Below are 15,084 nucleotides of genomic sequence, written 5' to 3' on the forward strand. Positions count from 1 at the left end.
TACAATTCAGTGGCATTAATTACACTTAAAGTTTTGTGCTACCATCACCATCATCCATTACCAAAATTTTTTCATCACCCCAAAGAGAAATTCTGTACCTATGAGCAAGAACTCCTCATAGGGAACTTTTAAAAATACAAATGGTCAACCAGTAAGATGGCAGCAGAGTAAAGAGCTCCTAGAGTCAGCTCCTACTATAGGGCAGTTAATAAACACCTAGAGCTCTCTGGAGCTAGCTGAAGCACCTGTTTGGGGGCTCCAGGAGACCAGAGGAGCATCCTACAGCATCCTTGAAGGAATGGAAGGAGGAGACTGCTCATCTGCAGAGAAGATTCATAAGTAGAGCACTCCCTCCACACTCTAAGGCCAATGCCCATCCTCTGCTGGAGGCCCAAGCCACCTCGGGAGCTGTTCTGCAGCTGGAATTGAAAGCTCCACTTCCCTAAAATGGGGCAGGAAGAGATGGTTGGGCACCAACTTCAGCTACTGTTGAGTAAATTCAATGGACTACAGCTAAAGTTTGAGCCTGTACAAGTCAGAGAGGCCAGAAGCTACCATCTTAACTCCACTCCTGGCATGAGGGGAAGAGGGGCAGACTGAAAATCCCGGTGCTGATGGGGACCGGCTTCTTTCCATCCAGATCAGATTGCAGTTAGGGCCGATGTCCCAGTGCCACCTCCAGCAGGGAGGAAGTTGCAAGGACTGGCACCAGACTCTCAGGGAAATTACCAGTCAAATTGCAGAGGCCGGTGATTATCCTACCCTGGCTGCACAGTCGCCCCTGGTTGCACAGTCGCCATATCTTCTGTGGCTCGAATTGGAAGCCCCATTTCCCAAAACAGGGGAGAAGAAGATGATTGGCTACCAATTTTGGCTACTGATTGCAAGAATTGACTGGCTAAGATATAACCCTGGGAACAGCTGGGTGTGAATATGCCAAAATTGGAAAGAGACCAGTGGCTTCCAGTTTAACTCCACACCAAGCCTGAGGGAAAACCATGCTGACTGAGAATCACAGTAATGTTTGGAATCAGTTTCTTTCACCTAGATTGGCCTGCAGCCCTAGCCTAGGCTTCAGCCCCACCTCTGGCAGGGATGAGGTTGGAGGGCCCTGCGCTAGCCTATCCAGGTAACTGCAGGTACATTTGGCTGGTCCAGACTGAAAATCGGAAAGCTACAGGGGCAACTGCAGTCATCATGGACCCGCACTGCATAGATTGCTGCCCACACCTGCAGCTCCATCCCTGCTCCAGGCAGGGGAGAAAGGGTCATGAAGCTTCATCAGTCTCTCTGGGCTACTATAGCCTGCACAACATGGATTAGTCCACACAGCTGTGACTCTGTCGCTACACCTGGCAAAGGAGAAAGTTGGGAGAAGTTTCATTGATCTCTGGTGCAATAAGGACAGCTTGAGCCTCCACAGCTTATAGCACCAATTACAATCTTGGCTCCTACTGTACAACCAGCAAGGGAGAAAGGGCAGGAAACCCTAAACTAAAGAGAAAAACTCCACCCAGAAAAAACACTCTAATAAGCCAGATGCCAAGACACCAACAAAAAATTACAATCTACACCAAGAAACAGGAATATATGACCCAGGTAAAGGAACAAGATAAGCCTTCACTAGACAAAAAGGAGTTGAGACAGCTAGTCATAATGTTCAAGCAAGTCTCCTTAATAAATTCAATGAGATGGCTAAAGAGATTAAGGATATTAAGAAGACACTGGATGAGCACAAAGAAGAATTTGAAAGCATACATAGAAAAATATCAGATCTTATAGTAATGAAAGTTGCAATAAATGAAATTTTTAAAAACATTGGAATCATATAATAACAGATTTGAGGAGGCAGAAGGAAGGATTGGTGATCTTGAAGAAATAGCCTCTGAAAGTGAAAATACAAAAGAGCAGATGAAGAAAAGAATGGAAAAAAATTGAACAAGGTCTCAGGGAACTAAATGACAACAAAAGACATGCAAACATATATGTCATGGGTGTCCCAGAAGGAGAAGAGAAGGGAAAAGGGGCAGAAGGAATATTTGAAGACATAATGGTAGAAAATTTCCCAACCCTATTGAAGGACATAGATATCCATGTCCAAGAATCACAACATACTCCCATCTGAAAAAATATGAATAGACCAACTCTAAGACACATACTCATGAGAATATCAAATGCCAAAGACAAAGAGAGATTTCTGAGAACAGCAAGAAAAGCAATGCATAACATATACAGGATACCCAATAAGATTAAGTACTGACCAGAAACCATGGAGGCAAGAAGACAGAGGTCTGATATATTTAAGTCACTTAAAAGGTGTACTAGAGCCTGAAAAGAAAAGACAGGAGAGAGAGGCCTGGAAAAGAGTCTAGAAATGAAGATTATATCAATAAAAGTAACTAAAAGTGTCAAAAGAGTGGTGAAAATGAAATATGACAGATCAAACTCAAATAGTCAGGAATAAACTTAACTAATGAATTAAAGCACTTGTATTCAGAAAACTGCAACTCAATGTTAAAAGAAATAAAAAATGTCCTAAATAACTGGAAGAACATTCCATTCTCATGGATTGGAAGACTAAATATCATTAAGATATCAATTCTACTCAAATTGATACACAGATTCAATGCAATCCTGATAAAAATTCCACCAGCATTAAAAAAAAATTAAAACATTATCATCAAATTTATTTGGAAGGGTAAGGGATCCTGAAGAGCCAGAAACATAAAAAGGAAAAGCAAACCCTCATCTCTAGATTTTAATTCATATTACCTAACTATAATGGTAAAAACAGCATGGTACTTGCATAAAGACAGATACATACACCAATGGAACCAAATTTATGGTTCGCAAACAGACTCTCACATGTATGGTCAGGTAATTTTTTTACTAGCTTGTCAAACGTGCACAGCTCAGGCAGAACAGTCTATTCAACACATGGTGCTAAAAGAACTAGATACCCATAACCGAAAGAAGGAAAGAGGACCCCTTTCTCACAACATAACCAAAAATGAACTCAAAATGGGTCAAAAACCTAAAAATAAAAGCAAGAACCATAAAAAACTTCTAGAAGAAATTGTAGGAAAATATATTCAAGACTTGGTGGTAGTTGGTGGATTCTTAAAGGCGATAAGAGGAGGACTGAGATGGACTACCGATGTTTGATATATGTAGACGTTTTAATTAGCTTTATTGTAAAAGTGTGGAAATGTATAGAGTGGATGGTAACACATAGTGAGTAACAGCTAGTTGATACATTGGGATGTGGCTGAAAAGGTAGTCTAGGTATGTAAATACCAATTGACAGAATGCTAGAGAATAATCTAGGAACTGAATAGCTCAGTAAACCAAGAGGTGGAAGAGAATTGTGGTTGATGGTGCAAACTCAAGAGTGTCCTTTCTGAACTAGAGCAAATGTACATCACTACTACAAGGTATTGGGCATGGGAAAAATAGAGCTGGAGGGACCTATGGACTGTGGTTAGCAGTAATAATATAATATTCTTGCATCTATGCAAAAGATGTACTGTGAGCCAAATGTGAGCCAAATGTACACTGTGGACATGGTAACAATCAGATGATAGTATCTTATCTGCAGCAAATGTTCCACTACATTGTGGTGTGTTGATGGAGGGGTGTTTGGGAATTCTGCACATGTGCATGTTGTTTTATAAGTTTACAATTTCTGCCATAAAAAAATACTTAAAAAATAATAGGCTGGATTGGGGGAAAATACACCAAATGTAAGATAAGGGCTATGATTAGTATTAAAATTTTGACAATATTCTTTCATAATGTGTAACAAATGTCTCAAAACAAAGCAAGGTATTGGTGGAAGGTTGATATGTGGGACCCCTGTATGATGTTATGCATGTTTGATTTGTAAGATCACAACTTTTATTATACACTTAATTGTTTATGCATGTTCATATATAAAAGATATAAAGATAATAATAATAGGGTTGTTTGGGGGAAAAATACTTTGGATAGTAGTAATAGTTGACAATGCTCTTTAATCATTAGTTAAAAAGGTTTAACAACAATGCAAGTTATTAGTGGTAGGGTGAGTTATGAGAGTGCTGTATGATGGTATATATGTTTGTTTTGTAAGTTCACAACTATTATTATACACTTATTATTTATTTAAGTATATGTATGAGTGATATACTTCAAAAATTAATTAAAAAAATACATATGCTACGTGACCAATTAGCTCAACTGGTTAGAGCCTGGTGTGGCTAAAAGTACATCTACCAAAGCCTTATCACAGACCAATTAAAAAAGAAACTCTGGGGGTAATTGCCCCTGTATGGTATTTTTCAATTTCACCATGTGAGCCTAATGTGAGCAAAGGTTGAAAACTCCTGTTCTAAGCTTGTTACCTGTACCCCCCTGGGTTTCACCATAATGCTGAGATTTCAAAAGAAGCAGGAGTGAGATACACAGAACACCAGAGCAGCCACTGGGAGACAGATAACCGCAGAGCATAGCTGTATCAATTAGGAAAGCTAGGTTGTACTGCAGTGACAAACAACCCACCCAATCTCAGTGCCTTAAAACAACAAAGCTAGGAGATTGTAAATGTATTTCATCTGAGGGATTTCCTTTGTATCATTCTTAGGGAACCAGGCTGAGTGTGACTCCATGTCTATGATTACACAAATGTTAAAGTAGAAAAAAAGTGAAGTGAAGAACTTCACAGTTGTGTTTCAAGTTGCCCCCAAACTGAGGTTTGCATTTTGTGGAGAAGGGAAGTCTCAGGGACACCAGAGTCATATTCAATTCCAAAAGGGATAGGGAAATATGACTGTATCAGGTGACTGAAGGTGGAGTGGCAATGCCAGAAAGCTTTGGTGAGCAGCATTAAGTACAATCAGTAGTTTTCCAGCTTATTCCTGCCATTCTAAGCAATGCTTTTGCCAAGAGAACTGAAAAGACGTAAGATTTGGGAGGCAGCTCAGAAATGCCTTCAGGCCAAACCTTCTCACAACCAGCTATTCAACCACAGGTATTGCATCTTATATAGGACTTGGGCTCTGAAACTAATGTATAAGACAGAACTCATATATAGCAAAAAGCAATTTGGAAGGAATTCATTTAAAAGGCACCTTGTTGACCCCATATTGACAAAGTAGGTCTAAGTAAGTCTGATAAATGGCTAGATTTCTGTTTCTTCAGTCCAGCCACAGATGAAATAATTTGTTCCCATTCTGGAACCATGTGAAACAGAAATGCATTATCTTCTAACACAAGAAGCCCATCCAGAGAGGCACAATGCTAAAGACACAAAAAGGGGGATAGTAGAAAAAAATTTCCTATCTCAGACTTTTCCAGGATATGTGATCATTCAAGAGAAAGGTGGGAAGAATTGTATATACTGTTTAAATTGTTAATCTCTCTGTAAATTTTTGTCCCTAAGACTGTATGGTTGAATTTGCATAAGATAAATTCACACAATGTAACTCCTCTGTATTTCTATAATGCATGAGAGTATGTGCTCCCCATTCTTCTCTACCTATTGAAATTATCTTAAATTAATACAAAAGTGCTTTAGTGTTAGGTATTTGATATAGAGGACTCCTAGCACAAAACCAAACAAAAATAAAACCCTAGATTAGAAAAAGAAATTAACCAACTGAAAATATCAGCATGGAACAATTAATCAGGGATGTTCAAAAAATGTCCATAGTTGAATCAATGAATTGAAGGAAGAGATAAAGGATATCAAGAAGACACTGGGGGGGGGGAGGAGGAAGCATACAGAAGTTGTAAACATACATAAAAAGATAGCAGATCTTACGGTGATGAAAGGCACAATGCAAGAAATTAAAAATACAAGAGAAGCACAAAATAGCAGATTTGGACAGGCAGAAGAAAGAATTAGTGACATCAAAGATGGGACACCCAAAAGCACATAGATAGTAGAACAGATAGCCCCCCCAAAAAAGGAAAAATTTAAGCAGGGACTCAGGGAATTAAATGATAACACAAAACATGCAAGCATATGTATTATGGGCATCCCAGAGGAAGAAGGGAAAAGGGGCAGTAGGAGTGTTTGAGGAAATAATGGCTGAAAGATCACCAGCTCTTATAAGGGACATGGATATACATGTCCAGGAAGCATGGCAAACTCCAAGCACAATAAATCCTAGCAAACCTACCCCAAAATACATACTCACAAGATTGTCAAAACAGTCAGAATCCTGAAAGCAAAAAGAAAAAAGAGATCTATCACATATAAGGAAAGCTTGATAAGATTAAGTGCTAATTTCTCATCTGAAACTATGAAGGTGAGAAGGCAGAGGTATGGCATAAAGTGCTGAAAGAAAAATACTGCCCTCCAAGAATTCTGTATTCAGCAAAATTTTCACTCAAAAATGAGGGAAAGTTCAAAATATTCATAGAAAAATAGAAATTGAGAGAATTTGTCAACAAGTGCTCTGCCCTTCAAGAGATACAAAAGGGAGTTCTACAGGTTGAAATGAAAAGACAGGACAGAGAGGGTTTGAGGAGAGTGTAGAAAGGAAGATTATTGGTGAGAGTAACTAAAAAGATTTTAAAAGAAAAATAAAATATGACATATATAAGCCTAAAGAAAAAATTGCTAAAGTACTGCCTTTACAGAAAATAAAAGAGTAGAAAAAGGTATTCCATGTAAAAGTATTAAAAGAGAGCTGGAGTGCTTATATTATTGCCAGGCAAAACAGAATGTTTTTCATTTTCATTTTTTATTTTCTTGTTTATTTTTAAAAGATAAAGAGATCACACAAAATGTTACATTAAAAAACATAGGCGATTCCCATATGCCCCACTTCCCATACCCCCCCACACACTTTTCCCACATCAACAACTTTTTTCATTAGTGTAGTACATTCATTATATTTGACAAATACATTTTGGAGCACTGCTACACAACATGGATTATAGTTTACATTGTAGTTTACACTCTCTCCCAGTCCATTCAGTGATTATGGCAGGATATATAACGTCCTGCATCTGTCCCTGAAATATCATTCAGGACAACTCCAAGTCCCAGAAATGCCCCCATATTACACCTCTTCTTCCCTCTCCCTGCCTTCAGCAACTCTAGTGACCATTGCCTGTACATCAATGATATAATTTCTTCCATTGCTAGAGTCACAATAATTCAATAATAGAATACCAGTAAGTCCACTCTAGTACATATTTTATTCCCCATTCCTGAGGACTCTGGGATGGTGATGCCCACTCCACCTCTTAATTGTGAGGGGCTTCGATCCCACATGGCTGATGGGTGGTACTCTCCTACTAGCAGTTGTAGACCCTCTCAGTTCTTTGGTGTGATGGCAAAATAGATTTAAGTCAATAAATATTACAAGAAACAAAGAAGGGTATTATATATTGATAAAAGTTTCGATCCAGTAAGAAGATATAACAATTATAGACATCTATGCACTTTACAACAGGTTGGAGCATGGTAGAAAGAGATATACCTGGGAATGATCTAAACTGGGGTATTAAGTGTTAAAATCTTCATAACACAGAAAAAGATATTTCTATCATTAAATTCACAGGTAGAACATTGTGAAAATGATCTCTAGACATTCCACTTTGTCTATAGAAGTTAATAGTTCAATCTGAGAGCTATATTATTTGCATCTTAGAATCAACAACTAAAGTTGATATTCCTTCTTTTGCCCTTGCCTGCTGTCTAGTGTAAGAGTTTCTTCTCAAGGAAATGACCAAAACCAAGAGAAACAGAAGGAAGAGAATGATAGAACAAAATAATCTGCAAGTTGATCATTTCTGCTCAGGGTGAACTATTAGCACAAATCCTTAGATTTAAACTAACTGTCCTCCAAGAAACCATATTCATAGCAAAGTAGCTTATATGGAAACTCAACTCCTGACCAGGATTTGATATATTTTTCTGTCTTATAGAAGTTAACATTGTTTATGAAATCATTCTGACAAATTTGGAAAATTATTTGAAATGTGCTTCCCTTATCTGTGTGTTTAAAGAAGGGAAAAAACAATGAACAAAAGATTTAATATATCAGAGACTGAGAATGCATGCTATGAGAAGAAAAAAAATCTCAATAATTCTCCAAATATCTCAATTACCCAAATATTTCTAACTGCTCATCATTTCTGTGTCCTCTCTCACCTCTTCATTGTTTCCTTTCAATGTAGTAATAGTTGAAAACACAACAATAAATAGACACAAAGCTTCAAATACTTTCTTCCTATAGAAAACAGACTTTTCTCTTAGTTGCATATATTACCAACATTCAGATCATATAAAAAAATTAATTCGTTGTTAGTTTTACAGTCACTATTTAGTACATAGATGAAAGGATTTCCTAGTTAATAGAGTGGATAGACACATTTATTATGCTGACCTTTGTACACAGAAACAAATGTTCTGTATCACCGCTGGGTACTTCCAGGATGAGATGATGGTGCAGAGAGAAGAGATCTGTATAGTTTAAATTCTCTTGCCAAATTCACAAGATGGCTAGACAGTGTTCAGGGTATAACCTGAATCTGTGAAACAGAGTGAAGGGAGCAGAGTGTTCATAGGAGAGATGCATATACAACACTTCAGTGGTAATAGAAGGTAGACAATGAGACATAGTTCAGAAAAGACAAAGGTCATCACCATGGATCAGAGAGAAAAGAAGTCTTCATGAGGGGGGCAGGGATGAGCTGAGGCTCTGGCAAAAGCTTGAAACTGAGAATGTGTACACCATATTTATGGTTAATGGAAAGATCCAACCCAACAGGAAATACATTATAAAATTACAGGGAATAAGGTGATAAAGCAGAAAGACCAGCATGCGACATGGAAGTGAATGGAATTATTGACTAATGGTAGTGTGGAAAACTAAAAATTCCAGTAGCATGGTGACATGATAACATCTGTTAATTGAGAGGAAGAGGATATATGAAAACTGTGGAAACCAATCTGGAGGTTGCTGCTAGGGTGATGACAGTAGGAATATAAAGAAAATTTGAAGAAATTCTCAACAGAACATAGTGATTTACTGGACTTGGTGGGTGGATGAGGAAACTCAGTCAAGGCCATATATTGGAATATATATATAGGAATGCCAGCTCAGGACAGGGATGGGAAAGTTGTTTTTAGTAAAACTTGCTTGAAAGGAAGATATTTAGTAAAAATGTCATGGAATCTGGTTTTATATGACCAAATGGACTGGTGGGCTAATAGGAGTCAACAACTACCTAAGGCATGATGTAAGATTCCATCTGTTACTATTTTTAAGTCAAAAAGATGTGTCTTGATTTCTACAGCAGTGTGGGTTGCATTATTTTCCCTTCCTGCTGCCCATTAATACTCTTGATTAGCACTCACATGAGAAGAAGTATTCTATTTTGGCAGCTACCGCTGAGATGTCATGCAAAATCAGATTAATCACCAAATTACCCTGTCACAGACAAGGACACAAGGCGGACCTCATCTATTTGGGGTCCTCACTTTATTTTTCTTTTCAAATCTCTGTCCATAAATGGCAGCATGAAATACACATATACCCAGTGATGCACTGTGGTATAAAAAAGGGGAAAATGTGTTTCAATATAACATTTAATCCCCACTATGACAAAGGCATAGAACACTATTTTTTTTACTCCAAACTAAAGGAAAAGAACATTGTTCTCAGACGTTATGTATCACAACTAGCTGAATACAGCCAAACATACAGGGGGCAAGTATATACAAGGGAAATAAATTAAAATATTATGTTTGGGAAGGAGTCATTATTAAGGTTTTAATGTTCTAAAAGAAGGAAAAGGAGGGGAAAACTTCTGTACTTCTCCGTTGCAGGATAAATTTTACAGAAAATTTTGCCACTTACCTTTGGCCCTTCAGCCTCTTGATTCTGCATCTGTTTGTTCCTCTCTCCCTCTTCCTGGCTTGTGTTAAGGATTATCTTCCTTCCTTTCAAACTGACTCCCCTCTAAATCTCACCTTCAGCTCTTAAGAAGTGCTGGTATTTCATTCCCACTGAGTGCTGTTCCCCCAGGGGTAAGCTACACCACTCCTTTACACAAAGGGCACCAGCACCCCTTGGGCAATGAGAGGAACACAGATCCCAAAGCACAGCCCACGTCAAATTTAGTTGGATTTCCCACCCTCTTCCTGCACATTATACTCTGTTCTGGATTCCTTTCACCTCTCAACGAACTCTTATATTTTTCCTTTTTCCTAATTCAACCTGTATTAAAAAATGGGACAGAAGCAGCGTGTAACTAGATACAAGCCCTGCTGATGTGGGATGTACCTACCCAAGGTGTTCAAACTATCAAGTACTTAATTCACTCAATTACAAAACCAGCCAACTGTGCTACAGAATGCTTAACAGTTCGAATCAAGAACTGTTCAGCTAAAGGTGAGAACATGGTTTGTTCTGGATGAGAAATTCCCACCTTACGTGCGACACACAGAACTATTTTGTTATAAGAAGGTGAAGATGACTTTCAATCTCGGTGATTGTGTCAAGCAGGTGAGTGAACAAAGATATATTTACTATTAATTTGTGGTATGAGGTTAAAATGAACAAATATCAATTGAATATGAACTCTTTGTAAGACACCATTACATATTCTGTAGGATTCATGTGAGTCAATCACCTGTAATTAATTTGGGAAAATAATTTCATTCCCTCTTTTCCCCCTTGTTCATATCTCCCCCTAAGGCATGATAGACTTGGTTAGCAGTTGTTTGAATCTGGGGGTTTTTTACTAGCCACATCTGATCTCACATTGGAGCTATGAAAGGAGGCTTTTGATGTATCTGAATCTCAATATATTGCTGTATTTTAGCCCACACAATTCTTCACCAAGTTAAAAGAATTTGTCCTTAAATTATGCATCCTGTTGATATACAATTGACTTAAGATTGCTAGCCATTGGTGGATCTTAGGATATATTCTTTATATTCTATCCAATTCTCTCATCTCCATTATAAAGAACAATCATGACGCAATAATAGTAGGTTAACTATGCTGCTATTAGCATCGTACTAAGCACTTTCTATACTCTCCTTACTGAATTCTCACCACAGTGCCATCATACAGGTTTAATATCCCCATCATGTAAATGAAAAAGCTGAAGTTCAGAAAAACGTTGTAATTTCCCCCACCATCAGGAAATAGTGCAATCAATGTTCAAACAGGTCTACCTGACTCCAAAGTCTAACAAGAAACGTTCAAATCAGAAAAAGTAAAGTTCTACCTAAGCACAATTATTAACTAAAGTTAGAGCAATGTCAATTGATATATGAATACTTTCTTAAGGTCATTAGGTGCTTTTAAATCTGAATATGAACCTCTAATTTCCTTTCAATCCACGAGCTGGAGTTTATTCTCAAGATCATATTACTTATATATACTGCTCTTCTATCTTCAAAGAATGTAAACATCTTTTATATGTCATCTTAATTTTTAAAGTTTCTTGAATATACTCAAGAAATAATTGCATTATAAGTTATTATTGTTATTCACTTACTAAAATTCTGATGTACAAAAAGAAAGTTGAATATAAATGATTCAGCGTTTTCATAGAATATGCTGGTAGAAATGTTGAGATATGTTAAAATTATTAAAATTACAATGCAACCAAAATAACAGGGAAATTGTGTTTCTCCATTTACTTTCCAAACTTAACTTTGATCAGTAATGCACTTTTATAAAAAATGAATTATACTCTGTACATATATGGCTACTATCTTCCTCTATAGAAGATATAATGCTTCCTATATCTTGCCAGACAAATAAATATTCTGTGGGTCTACAAATTCATTAGGCAATAATTTGTTTATGCAGTGATAAAATAGTGAGGTTATCCATGTTTAAGTGTAAAATAATAGAAGACATAAATTTATTTTTACTGGAAATGATTGAGTGTTCCACCGCTCTGCACAATCTATTAACTATATCTAAACAAAGTCTTTATAATGTTATGTTTCTCATTTCATGAATTTTTATAGCTAATGTGTTCTCAGCCAAGAATAATATGGTGATTAGAAGAGAGTTCAATAAGGATATGTGGCAGTGCAATAAGTATGGAAGTTAATGAATTTCTCCGTGACTAGAAAACAATTATCGATCACCAATTTTTGGAAAGGTTTAAATTGATTTTTATGTCATTTACTACAAAAAGTTTCTGCGAAAAAATTCAAGAGTAGTTAGATAAAAGCTTGTGACTAATAAGATATTGATTTTTCCAACTTTGTGTGCTAATTTGCAGATTCGATAGCCCCTAATTTAATTAGACTAATGCCTTTTGTGTGAACAGGGCTTGTAGAGAGAGGCCAGTTGAAAAATGGTCTGAATTTCTGAATTGATGCATCTCTAAAGACAGGAAAATTAATATATTTCTAGCTTGAGAACAACCTAAATAGCTATGGATTTGGGAGATTAATGTGGTTTGATGACTGTTTTCTCATTTATCTGCCACTTTTGGTCAGTAGAAGAGATTAGGAATTGGTTAACATTTTTTAGTTAGATTCACTACCAGTCATATTAATACCACTTAGCATTAGAATATGAAAAGAGACTAGATAGAATAAGAGTCTTGATTTCTGTGAGAATGCTCAAGGATGGGGGTACAGGGAGCAAAGAGAGAGAGATTACTATAGAACAGAGATTGATGTAATTTAAAAACAATAACAAAATTGAGTCTCTCCACCAATTAAGAATTCTCTATGGCATCTACTAGGTAATAATCACAATAGATCTGACCTTATCTTTTATTTTCCAAGTCCAACCTGAGAAGGTACTAAAAAACAATGAAATATTTATTCAAATGTTGAACAGAAGAAAAGAAAGAGGAAGGGGAGGGGAGGGAAAAGAGAGAAAGAGAAAGAAAGAAAATAGATAATCACCCATGGAATAACTAACCCCTGAATAAAATCTGATATTAAGATACAACGTGAGTTCTACAAACCAAATTTCTAAATATCACCTTTCTCTTTTTATTACCGGCTGCCACTTGCTTAATAATTTTGTCTACACCCAGGACCTACTGTGCTTCTCTGGGACATTACAGCCCCCTAGTGTCTAAGAGGAGAACTGCTGTGCTCACCCGCATTCTTACCACCTTACATTTTCCCCTAGTTTACAAATTTACATTACATTTTCGTTGTTTCCATATGTTCCTGCTCTGGTTCAAGTATCTCCATCTCAAGGAATCTATTTTATGATGAATTCACTTATCCAATTTTCTCTTTTTTCTCATTTTTAAAATATTTCTTCTTTTAGTAAAACTTTTTTAAAGAAAAACAACTTTCTCCCTCTCTTCTTACAATTTTTCTCTCTGCTCTTCTCTCTGATCTCTATAATGAGCCAAAAACAAAAAAGCACGATTGAGTTTAGGGTTCAGGTTAGAGTAAATCATCACTAATAAGTGCATTATTTCTACTGATATGACTTTAGATCATTATACCAAAGAAGTTTAAAATGGGATTCAACTATATCAAGAAAAAGGAAAGCCACAGTGCTTGCTTTGGCAGCATATATACTAAAATTGGAATGATAGGGAGAAGATTTGCATGGTCCCTGCACAAGCATGATATGCAAATCTGTGAAGAGTTCCATATGTTTTTTGGAATGATGGAAATGTTTAGGCAATGGATGGTGGTGATGCTAACACAACTGTGAATGCAATTACCCAGCACCAAAATATATATCTGAATATGAGTAAAAGGGGGAATCTTAGATTGTATATATGGCAACAGTAAAAAAATTTTTTAAATACAAAGAAATACAGTACACAAATAAAGTTAAAATATGGACTTTAATAGTACAATAATAAAAATGTGCTATGTTCAATTTTAAGAAATGTTGAACACTATTGCAAGGTGTTCCTAGGGTGGTACATGGGAATCCTGTAATTTATGCATAAATGTTCTGTAAACCTACAACTTGTCTAATTTTTTTATTTTAAAGAAAAAGAAAGCCACAAATGTAGTTAAAATAAGTAGCAAAACCAATACTATCCATATTAAATGAATTTTATAAAATACCAGAACCAGTACTTTAAGATATCAGTAACATCTCTAGCAAATGTAATTGAAAAATTACAGAAACAATATCATTTATATTAAATATACTTGAAAAAATGTAAGAACTATTACCGTCTACATTAAATAATTTGAAAAGTGATTAAAATGTCATTTGAAATCTCTACGAATGTTTTCCCTTACCTAATACAGTCTTTTAATTAAATATGCTCCAATACCAGCTGTGTTATAAATTAAAAGCTAGTCCTGGTTTAATTTTACTGATTTTGTTTTTAGTAATAACCTAGTCTGTGTTTTTCATTGTTAACATGAATTATTTTTTTGATTTCTCTCCCCTCCCCCCCAACCCCAGTTGTCTGCTCTCTGTGTCCATTCGCTCTGTGTTCCTGTGACCGCTTCTATCCTTATCAGTGGCACCGGAAATCTGTGCTTCTTTTTGTTGCATCATCTTGTTGCGTCAGCTCTCCATGCGGTGCCATTCCTGGGCAGGCTGCACTTTCTTTCACGCTGGGCGGCTCTCCTTAGGGGCGCACTCCTTGCGAATGGGGCTCCCCTACGCGGCGACACCCCTGCGTGGCAGGGCACTCCTTGCACGCATCAGCACTGCGCATGGGCCAGCTCCACATGGGTCAAGGAGGCCCAGGGTTTGAACCGAGGACCTCCCATGTGGTAGGCGGAGGCCCTATCCATTAGGCCAAGTTCGCTTCCCAACATGAAATATTTTATGGACTATAATAAGAATTCCATAGGTTTTTTTGACTAGTGTTAGAATCTAAACTTTTTCTAACATATTTTCTAGGGGCGAAAGTTTTCTGTGTTTCATACAACTGAGAATCAGGACGACTTTGAGAACAAAATGTCATCTTCCCACACATACAGAGCAGAGCAACACTGGCTGGGTGTGCAGTAGCATAAGAGAAAGGCTGGGAAAGTGCAATTAACATAGTTAGCTTTCGAATGGAACAGGACCCCCCACCACTGTATTGAGAGGCAGTCTAGTAAAGAGAAAAAAACTGATTTGGAAGCAAACTTTGGCTTTGATTCTTAATCTATCACTTACA

The 15,084-nt window shown here is 36.9% G+C and overlaps 1 protein-coding gene and 1 non-coding gene across 3 annotated transcripts in view; one reads left to right on the forward strand and one right to left on the reverse strand.

The window, feature by feature from the left end:
• Positions 1-15,084, reverse strand: part of THSD7B (thrombospondin type 1 domain containing 7B) — an 882,043-nt gene that overhangs the window by 695,616 nt on the left and 171,343 nt on the right. The window lies entirely within an intron of this gene.
• LOC111761075 (U6 spliceosomal RNA) lies at positions 13,498-13,604 on the forward strand. The gene has a single exon (XR_002794544.1). It is a non-coding gene; the product is annotated as a U6 spliceosomal RNA (small nuclear RNA).

This window comes from Dasypus novemcinctus, chromosome 7, assembly GCF_030445035.2.
Source record: "Dasypus novemcinctus isolate mDasNov1 chromosome 7, mDasNov1.1.hap2, whole genome shotgun sequence".
Taxonomy (NCBI): domain Eukaryota; kingdom Metazoa; phylum Chordata; class Mammalia; order Cingulata; family Dasypodidae; genus Dasypus; species Dasypus novemcinctus.